The 14,573-nt window shown below is 39.8% G+C and overlaps 1 protein-coding gene and 1 pseudogene across 3 annotated transcripts in view; one reads left to right on the top strand and one right to left on the bottom strand.

The window, feature by feature from the left end:
* Positions 1 to 14,573, bottom strand: part of LOC140950289 (uncharacterized) — a 402,419-nt gene that overhangs the window by 158,035 nt on the left and 229,811 nt on the right. The window lies entirely within an intron of this gene.
* Positions 6,815 to 12,482, top strand: LOC140950339 (proto-oncogene tyrosine-protein kinase receptor Ret-like; annotated as a pseudogene).

Genomic DNA, 14,573 nt, shown 5'->3' with positions numbered 1-14,573 from the left:
TAGCTATCGATTCTACAGAGGTCAAGAGAGTTTAGGGAACATCTCAGTGGGTAATACCTTTACGACGTCGGTAGTTCAAAGAACAAGCCAAGTGAGCTACGCATGTCTTCCTTTTAATTATTTTGGTGATGGGCAGACAGTGGTGATTGTTGTGGAAGTATACTGTAAGTATTCTTTTTGGTTGTTGTGTGTCTTAGTGTTTTCACTCAAACAACCAGTAACTATGCTATTTTATTGAAAAGAAGAAAAGGAGAGTTTAACTGCTAAAGGATTTGTTCGGTTTTCGCTGTTTTGAAACACCAATATAATGGCTGTCGAGACATCGTGTGAAGGCTCAACATCTCTTTGGTCCTTCTCTTCTCCTAGCAACTAAATGTTCCCAATAGTGGGTCGTTGAACATAGGAAAGATAAAAACAAAGCAATGTACAGGTATTTATTATTTTCAAACAAAAATAACATGCCTGTTCCTTTCTTTTAGACTCTCCACAAGTTACCGAGAGAAGTAAGACCTACCTAGTTTCCCCGGGAGACTCTGCCACTCTCACCTGCCCTGTTGATGGGAACCCTCCACCTTCCGTCCAATGGTACAAAGGAAATGACAACATTTGTCAACCGTTACATACAGGAAAAACATGGGAACTTAGTCAGGCCACTTCAAGTGATAGTGGGTTGTATACCTGTTCTGCGAGTAATTCTGTCGGGACCGTTGCAACCACTGTTATACTCGAAGTTGGTGAGTAGCATGCTCGGGTAGGGTGGTGAGGGTACTCAAGGGAAGTTTGGGTAGAGGTGTGTAAATTGTCGGCACAACGCATGTAGATCTCCACACTTCTTTAAAAAGGCTTCCGGTTGAAAATGATACCCTGTTCAAAAAGCGTAATTGTGCAAATAAAGCGGCACATGCCAGTTTCGACCAAATATATAAGGGAGTGCACTCCGGATAACATGAGAAGTTCAGAAATATCTTAACTTTCCAGGCTTGTTTACGCCCATGAGAAGACACACAGGGCTTGCACTGTAAGTATCCCAGAGAGCTCCATACAATTCCTTATAATTTTGTTATAAGGAATTGTATGCAGCCTTCCAGGAGATTTCTCTTCATTAGCTTAGGCGCGGCGGATTTTGTCACGTATGATCAGCGCGAGGTGTTTTTCCCGACACCCTTCTGTCAGGAAAATGTCATCATATGAAAGCAAACCAGACACGATCGCGTCGGCAGGCCGAAGCCGGCAAAAATAAAAGCCTTTTCTTCTTCCGTTTCAGAGGTCAGTTTTTTTTCGATCTGGTCAAAATAAGTCAGGTTTTTAGGTTGTAGGTAATAAAATATTGTCTTATTCAGTTCTCAAGGACCGTCCTTAGAAAACAAGATAAACGAGGTAATTGACTAGAGAAAGAACCCTGAAAACACTTTTTGGAAGAAAATATTTTTTAATTCCCGCAGCGATTTTGCAAAATCGCGAAGCGCAATATATTCAGCTTCTTCCAAAGCTGTCATGATTAAGCAGTGTAATGCCATCACAACTAAAAATGAATTTAGTTTGTATCGCAAAAGCCGCGAAAATAGAGATGAAAAAAAAATGGATCGGAAAAATTAATAAAATCACCAAAAAACCGTCTCGCGGGAGCTTTGTCAAACAAACCGTTGGTACAGTTTATTTAACCTGGAAAAGGGGACGTCTGCACGCAGAATACATTTCATCCTACATGTAGTTGTGATTTCGGGAACGGACCTCGGGAGCCACATTGCCGTAACATCCTCTACATTGCGGAAACTACAGCTGAATCGCCCTGCTCGCGTGCTAATTTTTCCGCTCCAATTATGACTATACAAAATTTAAAGCGGCCGAAACTTATCTCCATCAGCGCGTAGTTAGTTAGTTAAGCAATAATAATGCACAGCACTGTAAATAACACGGTTCTAGAATATCTGTCAGCTTCGCGTTTTGTTCGTCGCTGCATGCGATTCAATCGCTTATAACCTAACAGAAAATACATGAATGCAAACAAGCTCGCTGTTCCACAATCCCGCACTGAATTTTAAAAAAGAAGCCTTTCTTATAACGGAACAGTGTTGACGAACAGCTTGTCTCTGAAGGTGCGGCAATAACTTTTTTTAAAGGAAAATAAAAACCCTTAATTTCGAAATATGTATCTTTACACAAGGCCTCAATGTCAAGCAGGTTTTTTATTGTTATATCGTTATTATTTTAGTTTTTATTTTAGATTCATTTTTTCTAGCTTAGTTATTAGTAGTTATTTTTCTACACTTGAATGTAAATGTACCTGAAGGAAATACCGTGTATTACTTTACCTTACCTCTGTGATGTGTATAAATTTGTCTTTTGTTTGTTAGTTCTACCTAAAGAATCACTGGGTTACACTGCACCCATGGGTGTGCCACCTAAAGTGCAGCCTATGTTTATTAGCTCTGCCTAAAGAATCACTGGGTTACACTGTACCCATGGGTGTGCCACCTAAAGTGCAGCCTATGTTTGTTAGTTCTACCTAAAGAATCACTGGGTTACACTGCACCCATGGGTGTGCCACCTAAAGTGCAGCCTATGTTTGTTAGCTCTGCCTAAAGAATCACTGGGTTACACTGCACCCATGGGTGTGCCACCTAAAGTGCAGCCTATGTTTGTTAGTTCTACCTAAAGAATCACTGGGTTACACTGCACCCATGGGTGTGCCACCTAAAGTGCAGCCTATGTTTATTAGCTCTGCCTAAAGAATCACTGGGTTACACTGCACCCATGGGTGTGCCACCTAAAGTGCAGCCTATGTTTATTAGCTCTGCCTAAAGAATCACTGGGTTACACTGCACCCATGGGTGTGCCACCTAAAGTGCAGCCTATGTTTGTTAGCTCTTCCTAAAGAATCACTGGGTTACACTACGTTCACGGACGTTTGCCTAGCACTCTCTTCAAAGACAAAAAAGCTATAGTCTGTTTGGCCAAAAATCAAGCTTTGTTTCCCCTAAAAATTTGACACCATATTGGGCCCCGAAAGACGTTTAAAGTTCCTCCATAATAGAAGAGTGTTTTGCTAGAGTTAACAAACGTTGGCTTACATGAGTTTCAATATAAACGTGCAAAAACTTATCAGCATAATTATAGCACACAAACATTGTCATCAAACTCCTGGCATGTAGCCTGAATAAGCCAAGCAAATATAAATAAAGCATATAACGAGAAATATTCGTCAAATGGTCTCGTTAAGCAAATTATACTTCACTTTGCGAAAGAAATTTATCGCTTGTATCCCTGTTACGCATCGAAAAAGCGAGGAGTTATCGCAAGACATTAGGTAACAGAGGTAATACCCACGGGTTTCACGAATTCCAATTCCACGATTTTTCTCCGAGTAACAAATTTCAATTCTTACCTTAAATGGGATTAAGTCGGATTAGCTGCCCGCGGAGAAAACACCCCTGCGTGGGATTGTACTTCCAGTAAAAAGCCTCCGTGTCCTCTCATGTCAATGCTAAATTTAGGACAGTAGCATGCGCAGGTACACTTTTTGTTAACAATAAGTTATATATAAATGCCATTGTCTTGGATGACGAGTACTGCTGTAGGTGGTGATGGGCAGCTCCTTACTATCCGTACTGTGTACCTCTGTGTGATATAAGCGAATTTCGTACTCAGACCGCTTTCCATAAGATTGTTGAATCTCTACCATCGAAGACAGTAACTAGCTTTCAACTGTTTACTTGTAGAAGAAGCCACAATAACTGCATCACCATCTTCGTCAACAAGTAAGTGACGTAATTGTCATGCAAATGTAGTCAATGCGAGGAAATCATGTTTTACCTGAAGATTATCAGTTTGGTACCTAGGATGCCCAGACAAAATCTTCATCTTATCTATATCCCTGGAAACGGCAAAGAGAGAAATGTTCCTCCAATATAGGCAGTACATAGCTTCATGTGTAAGCTCTTCATAAGGCTTTGACTGACACTGTTAAAACAATCTATAAAAAGGCTGGGAAATGATTCCCTGCGCCGCATACGAAACTATAAAACTCTCGTTAAGTCTGTCTGCGAAACAGCGTCGAAATCCTTGTTCTGAGTCCTATCTGTGTACCAGGATGTCAGTACACGCCATGATCGACCTGAGCTACTGTCGATTTGCCAATCAAGATGATGGGGAATTCAAACCGCTTTTCGGGTAAGTCCGTTGGGGGAACAAGGATATCGGCTCTTCTTCGCAGACGTTACTAACCGAGGTTAAATTACTTCTGCGACGTAGGCTAGGAAATGATAGTTTTGTGGTGAGAACTACGACACAGCCGCCCTGCGTATTACATTGTAAATGACAAACTTTTTGTTATAAAACACCGCCACCACCAAAAACAAGGCTATAGTGGGAAAACCATCTTGGACGTCACTGTGAGTGGTTTTGATCTCTCATAGACATAGTAGCGCGTCGCCTTAACGACTGGTAAATGGCAATTTCACTATCCTTGTGTTCTGGCTTTAATGGTGGCCAAGCAGCTGCAGGCAACAATTACAGTTTGGAATGACTACGCTGGAAACCCGCTCTACGGACACTCGCTTAATACGGTCAGTTTCGTTTGTCCCGACAAAAAGCTCATATATTTTCTCTAAAATTAACCCGCTTTATACGGACACTGGACAATATGGACAACGGACACTTTCCTGTGTCCCGAGTCACAAACTCTCATATATTGTCAACCCCGCTTTACGGACACTGGTTATCTGCACACTTTCTATTTTCATTGTCACAATTATGTGATAATTGTAAACATTGTACCCTGTTCAAATAATGACAGATTTTCACGGGTGAAAAAATTTTATTACAGTACTGTACTGAAAAAAAGCAGTACCGAAGTAGCGTGACATATTTGATTTTGAACGGTCTGTCTTTCTTCCGGTGTTTCACTCTTGTACTACGTATGGTCCTTTAATAAAGTCTTCTGCCTCCTGTTACACACGTTTCACTTCCTTGGCTTTTTGTTGCAGTCATTGCTCTTAACCCTCTTCCTCTTTGACGTTGTTTGCTTGCTGCGAGCTGTACCATGATCATCCTCCGCTCGTATTGCCGGGTTGTTGCTAACGTCTAGCAATTGCTCAAGTAAATCCTCGTGTTTCCGAGGACCATCAAAAATGTAAACACATGGTATTTCCATACCAAGACCTCCATCCCGATTGACTGCCTTTCCACATACTTCTACCGATCCTTGGTTGGTAGGCTTTGAAATAAAATGAGTGACTATACCAGTGCGGTTTTTGGTGTTCGCAAGGTGAAATGTTATGTGGCCTATAACTCGACTTTCTTTTAACACGGCGACTGCGTTTTTGTCCTCGGCATTTTCCAGCTCTGGTTGCAAAGGTAAAATTTCACCGTATGTAGGAGTCCACCAGTTCTTGTAAACATGAAATCTTCTTATCCAGGAAGAAATTTTCAGAATTCGGTTGTCACTCATACTTTTCGGGACCCTCTCGGTCTCAGTTTACACACTACATAATGTGCCGATCTCTGTAGTGTGAGGTGTGAAGTACAGTTGCGGCCTGTGTTATGTGACAGCTTGTCAGTCTTCAGAACTGAATGTGTACCAGGTAGCGTGTTGTCACAACCATCGCATCATGGCTTCAGGTCCTTCAGCTAAGCGCAAAAGAAAAGATTTTACTGTTTCTGAAAAGGTTCAGGTCATTGAGTACAAAAAGGAAAACCCAAATGCTATGGCGTGCGAGCAACTGCTGAGAAGTTTGATAGTGGCAAATCGCAGATTCAGTCTATTCCAGCCAAGAGAACTGAAATACTAGACGAATACGGCTCAAACAAGAATGCACTCTCTAAACCAGCTAGAGCATCGCAAACGCAAAATATAGACGAGGCAATGTATGAGTGGTACCAAAGGGCAAGAATCAAGAACATTCCAGTGACCGGACCAATGTTGCAAGAAAAAGCCAAACGAGCGAGTGAAGAGCTTGGAGACTCAGAATTCACAGCGTCTAATGGATGGCTTGACAGATTCAAGAAAAGGTTTAACATTAAAAGCAACGTTATAAGTGGTGAGGCAGGAGATGTCAGGGAGGAAACTGTAACATCTTGGCAAGAGGGCTTACCGAATATCTTGAGCGGCTACTCCCCAGAGAACATCTTCAACATGGACGAGACGGGTCAATTTTTTCGAGCACCTCTAAACAGATCTCTAGCCGAGGTATCAAAGCAGTGTACGGGAGGGAAAAAATCCAAAGAAAGAACAACGTTCGCATTTTGTTAAAGCAGCGGCCGGTAAAGAAAAACCGATTGTTATTGGTAAGTCAAAAAATCCGCGTTGCTTCAGAACAATCAGGGATCCGTCTCAACTACCCTACTCATACTTCAGTCAGCTTAAAGCCTGGATGGATTTTAACATCCTAGATGACGTGCTATCCAAGCTTAACCGGAAATTAGCACGAGAGCGAAGGAATGTTATTTTATTTCTCGACAATGCCCCTTGCCATCCTCCAGATATGAAAGGCAAATACGATCACATCAAGATTGTGTTTTTTCCACCAAATTGTACATACAGACTCCAGCCACTTGATCTTGGAATAATTCAAACATTCAAGCTAAAATACATGAAACTGATGCTGACACATGTCGTTAGCGAAATACATGACTGCAACTCTGCCACTGAGGTGTCCAAGTCTGTGGATTTACTCCAAGCAATTAGGTGGATTGCCCAAGCCTGGGAAAACGTGTCAGAGTCAACTATCAATGCTATCTATGCGGACACTACGGCATGTCCCCTTGGTGTCCGTCTTAACCGGGTTCCACTGTAAAGAATTGGATACAAAAAAGACAAGAAATCAACGTCGGTGACCAGGTCTTGCGAGATAAATCCCGACATAGATCCTTGAAAACATGTATTCTCTGAGATGCATTGGGCCTGTTACGTTAGCGCCCTGAAATGCGAGGACTGTAAACTTTTCTAAAAGGCGTTTTTAATTGTTTTAAAAGACAAAAGATGTATAATTGAGTGCTGTTGATACTTAAAACAGCAGAGGCAATGACCTTCCGCGCCAATATACACTAGTTGGTTTAGTTTTAACTTTTCAGTCATGGTTCTATTCACAGATACTGAACGCTGCCAGTGTAATGAGGTCATCTGGAAAGCAGTTACTGGAGTTCTCCTTTTCATTAATATCCTTCTTGTAGTCGTGATAGTTTGGCAGCAAAAGAGAGGTAATAGAGAACCTTTTTTTTTTTCACTCGCACCTTGTTTTGACGATTGTGGAACTTACTAGGTTGTACGTTTTCTATTAATGTAACATCAACGAACCATTTTATGTGCCACAAAATGTAGAGCACACCGAATGATCTCAAAGATAAACTTATTAAGGGGGAAGACTGATCAGAATGGTAAATAGCAAAGGACCCAAGTAATCACATAATGTACATGCCTTTTCTAGATATAACATCTAAGGCACACAAAACAATAAGTAAGAAAATAAATAGACCAAATAAATAAATGAATAGAATATTAAAACGTGTTTATCTTCTTTCATAGGATCGAGAGGACAGAAAAGGTATGAATGTTGGTTTTAAATGTAAAGTTTAAGCAAGTACAGTTGTTTTCGTGTCTTAGGCCCGGTTCCTGAAAGGTCGATTAGCACGAGTATTACAAGATAAAAACTTTGTTCAACTTTTTGTATTTACCTTCGTATTCATTGCGTAGAGTAACATTTTGTGTTATCATTACTGTGTCTCAGAGTAAATGCACAGCAGTAATTTGTTAGCTTTTAAGTTACATGTTGTTAGAAAAAAAAACAGTGCCTAAAATTTGGCTTAATCTTGGATAAAACTTTCGAGCAACCGGGCCTTGGAGTCATTTACGTTAAACGTGCTGGAAGAACAATATGGTTTAGTGTTTTAGTTTGTAGCCAAAATCCCTCAGCATAGCAGCTAGACGGACATTACCATTACATTAATTATTCACAAGCAAAAGTTGTGATCTAATCCAGAGGTCGCGAGTCCTGTTTTTTCGGAAAGCAATGAACAAGAAAGAAGAATTAAAAGAAAGTTCATCTTCATGTCAGCATCATATACACTTAAAGAGTAAGAGCGGCTGCATAGAAAATGACCTACGAATTGTGTGAGCTATATTATTCATTTTGAATTAATTATCCTTGAATTAGAAGATCGATCAAATAATACATCTGAATTGTAAAGAAAGTGAGTAAAAGTTTATCTGTTTTATGTTAGTTTTCGTTCTCTTTTCGTATTTTCAGACCATATGCGTTGCCACGCGACGATACAGAGGTTTATGACGTAAGTGATTTATTTTTTCATCTGTTTTGTCGTCCAGTCAAATAATTATAAGAGGAAATTGAAGTTCGAGTTACGTTTGGTGTATTGTATTGCCATAGGGGATTGTTGAAAATAAAAGTAACAAGTTACCTAGCATCAAAAACATGTCAGAAAATAATTGACAGGCATGCAATATCCGCTTCATTTTGGCCTTGGATTCGAGTTATATTAGAACAACGATTGATGATACTGTTTTACTACTTTCAGAATGAGATAGCAATGAATGAGGTCCAAACATCTCATTCTCGTCAAAGTAAGACTGAATACATGGACCTAAAAGAGGTAACTGCATTTGAAAGCAAGCGCAAAGAGGAAGTGGCACTCGGTATCCCACAGGTGGAACGTTCATCCCTAGGAACTGATTACTCGCCTCTTCATCCGTCCACACGCTCTTGGGAAATTCCACGAAACAGTGTAACCATAGAAAAGGTTATCGGTAAAGGTGCCTTTGGTCAGGTCGCTAAAGGAACCGCGATAGATCTTCGGGGGAGGCCAGGGAACACTCCAGTTGCTGTTAAAATGCTTAAAGGTAATCCACACCTAGCTTTTGTAGCTGAATAAAATTAATGCTAATAATAAATGTGTGTTTTTATCAACGATTCACGTGTAGTTAAACATTCTAACGTTTTAAAATAAGTCATTAATTATTAGTGAGAGACAGTAAGTAACAAAGGAAAATTATAAAAGTTGGAACATTATTCAAAAACTTATGAATATGAAGCAATGGTCATTGCAATGAATAGCAACGCTTGTATCGCTTATATTTTTTCGTTTATTTTTAGCTTCTGCTCCTGAGTCTGACAGAAGCGATCTGTTATCTGAACTCGAAGTAATGAAGACGCTGAAACCTCATCCACACGTCATACGACTACTGGGATGTGTTACTGAAACTGGTAAAACATATGATTAATGATGAACGTATTGAACGTACATCGCAAGTTAACAGTTAATGTAAAACTATTTCAACAATAAGTTTCAGTTTCTAAATTAAATTGCTGGTATTACAGAAAACCCCGTATAGTGTAGGAGTTACTTGTCATGACTTATTTTCTAGAGCCGTTATTGGTTTTGATTGAGTATGTCCCGTATGGAGATCTCTTGGGTTACCTGAGAAAGAGCCGAGGACTCAATGACACGTATTTCAAAGACCTGGATATCAAGCCTCGAACAAATTTGACGTCAGAGCAACTGATGAAGTTTGCCTGGCAAATTGCTGATGGAATGAGTTACTTGTCATCAAGATCTGTAAGTCAAAGGATCTGAGTGCGTTTAGATATGAATTGTGAAAGATTAGGAAATACTATGAAAAACGTCATCGACATTGAATTATTAATTAAGATTCCTGGAGTGTACAAAATAAGCAGTAAGCCATGCCAACTATACCAATTGAAGCATATGCGCGTGTATTGATTAATAAATGGATTAATTAATTACCGAGGAATTAATGTGCGAGTGGTCCAGAAGATGGGTCGAGATGGGTGAATTTTGCCCTGAATTCAATTGGATCCCGCTGGTACCAATTTCATTGGTTGGTTAACTATTTCTTGCAGATCATTCACCGAGATCTTGCAGCTCGTAACGTGTTGGTCGGGGAAAGAGAAACGTGTAAAGTGACAGACTTTGGAATGGCCAGGAATGTCCAACAGGAAAACATTTATGAAAGAAAGACACGGGTATCTGAGTTAGGAACTAATAAGAATTAATTAATTATAAGATAAAGGGAATCTAAAAACAAGGATTTACATTCTATTATACATCTTCCATGTCTCACATTAAGGCAGCCACACGAATTTCGGGCATTTTGAACTACCCTTGCATTCTAAAACCTACTTGTGTTGTTTAATAATTAGTACTGTAACCATTCTCTTTTACGCACTTCCCTTATTTTATCCCTCACTTATTTTACTTAAAAATCTTAATCTCAAAAATAATTTTAAAGATGTCTTTTTTACTCGTTCTGCGTCTCATTGTTTACCGCCAGGGACGTCTTCCAGTCAAGTGGACTGCATATGAAGCGTTGATGTTTTACACTTACACCACAAAGAGTGACGTGTTAGTAAATAGAAATTGTCTGGAAATACAGTTTATGATGTTGAATATTATTGAGTAGTTCTTGTTTTGTTTAGCTTACAAATCAACGCTTGCACTCTATTTGCAGTTGGAGCTATAAAATGGCGTGGTTCTTTATGAGATTTTTACTGTAGGTACGTTGTCGTTTTTTTTTTTCTTGATTAAGGATCATGGCCTTAGTCGTGGCAGTTTCCTTTGCATATAGGTTCTGGAGACGTAGTTTGATTAAATTCCTATATTTTCAGGTGGTTCTCCGTACCCGCGAATGGATAGCAAGAAAATTGCTAGCTTGCTTCAACAAGGATACAGGATGCTAAAGCCGCAGCACGTGGATGACAAATTGTAATAGTAACCTTTTAAATTAACGACAGTTTGGGGTTGTGTACTATTTGTAGTTGTATTATTTTTTCGCACACTCAGTGGTAACAATACATACTAGGAGAGGTCAATCTTGATGTCTTTGGCCTCTTTTGTTAAAGAAAATTTCGAGAGAAAAGACTGATCGAGATGAGATGATTTAATTCTCTCAGGTATCAAATAATGATGAACTGTTGGCAAAATGAGCCAAAAGTGAGACCATCATTCACCGATTTGACGAAACAGTTGAAGGACATGGAAAACCAGCATAAGGTAAGGTTGTCGTTACCTAGTGACAAGAAAGTATTTCAGTGACATCAGCCGAATGCAATGACAACAATTGCTCGACTATCAACCCCTTTGAGGTTGTGCAGGAGACCGGGTCGAGATGGTTTCAAAGTGCATTTTGGGACTGTTTTTGGGGACGTATTTCCACATGGCGGCAGATTCGTCCTCTAAAACAGTTCACAATGCACTTTGAAACCATCTCAACCCGGTCTCCCACCCAACCGCAAAGTGGCTAATAGGGCTTATCATTTCCTGTAACGTACACTATAACTAGGGGAGAGTTCTCTTAGCTAAGCTGTCAGCTAGGGTGGCCTATTCTAAATAACGAGTTTAATCTTTTTTTTTCTGCGATTTCTCATTTACAGTGGATATATTTTGGTTAAACTTCACTCTTGGTTTAAATCTCATGTTCCTTTGTTTTTGGGTATGGTAATGTATGGTTATGATATTGAAACAAAAAGAAAATAACATTCAAAACAAGGATAAAATTGAACTTAAACAAATACATCTTTCATACATTTCATTTACCTGCAGAGCTACGCTGAAATAAAGAATAGTAATAAAGGGACAATTGTCGGGAACAGTAACGACCTTATAGCTTTTAAAGCCACAAGATGATCCCGTTGAATATACAGCTATTTCGAGAAAGGTTGTTGGAGAAAATGTGCACGAGACAATCCCGAAAGGTAATATGGGATATGATCAATACACTGTTCCTGACTTTGTAGCTGTCGAACCTACTTTTGTTGCTTTCCTTTAGCACTTGCAAACATAAGTCCATGGCCTCTCATGCCATTCTATTCTGACTTTCTTTGAAGAACAGTGACCTCAAAATCACCCACAATACCTTTCGGGAGTGTCGCTTACACTTTTTCCGACAACCTTTCTCGAAATAGCTGTATACACCGTACTACTCTGCTTTTCACACACGAACTCTACAGTTCAAAAGCTGCCTTCACAATTGCGTTTTTTGCCGCCGTCAATTATAATTACGATTGTAAACGTCGAGCCGTGAAACACACAAAACGGACCGAAACCTACCAATCACAAATCACAACTGAACCTTGACCTTTTGAACCCGTTGAAGTAAATTTCTGTTTCCTGAGAGGTCCGCTAAGATGATTTGACAGCAGCGAAGTTGGCTTTTGAACTTTAGAATTTGTGTGTTTTTGAAAAGCGCAGTTAAGTGATTTTTCATGGATTGTATAAAAAAGGAGGGAATAGAGAGCGGAAAAAATTCACCTGTTCTGATCACTATGATACATGGTAGAAAATTGAAACGAATGCATTTCATCCACAGAAGCTGATCAACATGCATATTTACGACAATCAGCTGTACGCAAAAGTAGAGGACCTGAACGTCTAAATTCAATATTGTATATATGTTATATACATGCTGCTAATTTCTATTTAGTTATGACCGTTTGGCTCGCAAGGCATTTTAAGAAGATGACCTTTCCACCTCCATACAAGGGGTTATAATTTGCATAGTAAAACAGTTGCTTAAAAAAAAAATCTGCGAATAAATGGCCTGAGATAAGCTCTAACCTTTGAATTCAGCCGTCACTCCGTCCTCGATCCTCCCCTCTACGGATGTTTTGCTAGATTGACGTCTGCGATTTGGTCCATAAAAAAATACTGGTGACGTAGATTTTTCTGGAATCCGGTTAACGAGCGCTTGTTGGTCGATTTGGTATGCGGTAGTTTTATTCGTTTAACTTAGTTCTGTGTACGGACAAGGATTAAATGAACACGCGATTAATTCACTGAAGAAAGTTAATTTTTCTTGGAATATATGCTCTTGGCTTCACAGGAAGCAAAGAACTCAAAATCTTACGATAATAGACCTGGAGAAACATCAAGCAATGTGCACCTGGAACCCCGTGACTACCAGATTAATTATGTAAACAATATTATTGATCAACGTCATCAGTATGGAGTTCTTGTTGAGGGGCCGACTTCTCCGTAGCTGGCGGTATTGTGTAGTAGTCTAATGAGGTTTGGCTGCGGAGCCGTTGTAATATAGTCGAGTGACATTTGAGGGCGGAGCCGTCACGAGCGGCGAAGCCGCGAGAAATACCGCCTGCCAGAGAACCATGATTTTTCGAATGCCGCCCACTTTTGTCACCTTAGCTGATCCCAATTAAATCAGCCAATCAAAGAGAAACCTGCAATTTGAAACTTCCGATTATTTTCACGCAAGACAGTTTAGAAATAAGCTTTGACAGGCTAAACACGACTCCCAAGCTCGTGATAATGTGAAACGTGACCTTGTGAGTTTGCTTGAACAGAAGTTTTTTTACTTTCTCTGCTCTCGCGCGAAGGTTACTAGCACTACTCAGTGCATGTATCATTCTAAACTTTGACCGAGTAAATCTTTTTTTCCCACACTAGGCTTAACATTAAAAGGTTATGAAGCTGGTTTGTTACATGCATACTGAGTAACCATTTCCTGTGGTTTATTCTTCTGTTGGTGTTCCTGATAGGATTTGATCTGAGATGCAGTTGTAAATTGTTTTAATTTTCTCTGACCTTTTTTTCTTACGGCTAAATAAAGACAATTCCAGCACTGTGAAGTTTAAAGACGCCATTTCGGCAATTTGGTCATCAATTATGCTCTTTTTAAAGGGGAAACCACAATCACTTGCGTTTTTTCCAGTTTGCCATCTGATCATCTAACACGATTGACATATGTATGGCCCTCGACCAATCCGTTTCTCCGCACACTGGTGTGCGGACTATTCAAAATACCGAGGTTTTCTGGCAGGCGGTATTTCAACCGCCTCGTCCCTACTCCCTTTTTTTGGAACACGGCTCCACCGCCAAAACTTTAATCTCGCACCCACACAATACCGCCAGCTACGCAGGCTAGACTTCTCTTCCGCGAAGCGTCCTGAGCGGCGAGGAGCGAGGAGAGACGTTTGTACTCTCTGGAGAGATAAGCTCTTGAAGATGATAAACAGATGTGTCGCAATTAAAAATAGACGCCTCATTAATTGGCCGGCATCTTGAAATTTACTTAAATGCCGATTTATGCAAATATTTTTCGCTTCTCCTTTATACGTTCTTTATTCTAAACTGTTTATTACCTCGCATTTTTAATCATAAGTGTTTTTATCCCATGTTGCTCATGTCGTACTGGTCCAAAGGTCATAGAGCCTCTCATAGACATGTAGATGCGACCATATTAAAAGCATTCCAGCAGGATATAGGTACAAAAATTACTTTTTTAGTGATATTTTCCTACTTGTTAACTTCATTTATATTTTTAAATTTTTTCTCCGGGCGGGAGAAATGGCCTTCCTTTACCAAAATAACAAGAGAAATGAATCATTAACATTAGCGAGCAAATAATTGCTATACATATTTTGGAAAATCCATGGAAAAGGTTTCATACATTTGGAAAATCAAGCTTTCTCGACCGTGAACCTTCGACAATGATTCAGACTTCGTGCAATTTCTCACCTCTACTGATGTTCGAATTCGGAAGTATTCATCGATGTTTGGCTTTCCCCGGAAAAATCCATCGCTGAAAT

The sequence above is a fragment of the Porites lutea genome, chromosome 10 (assembly GCF_958299795.1).
Source record: "Porites lutea chromosome 10, jaPorLute2.1, whole genome shotgun sequence".
Lineage (NCBI taxonomy): Eukaryota > Metazoa > Cnidaria > Anthozoa > Scleractinia > Poritidae > Porites > Porites lutea.
Note: the sequence above shows the minus strand (reverse complement) of the source record. Positions and strands in the feature narration are given on the sequence as shown.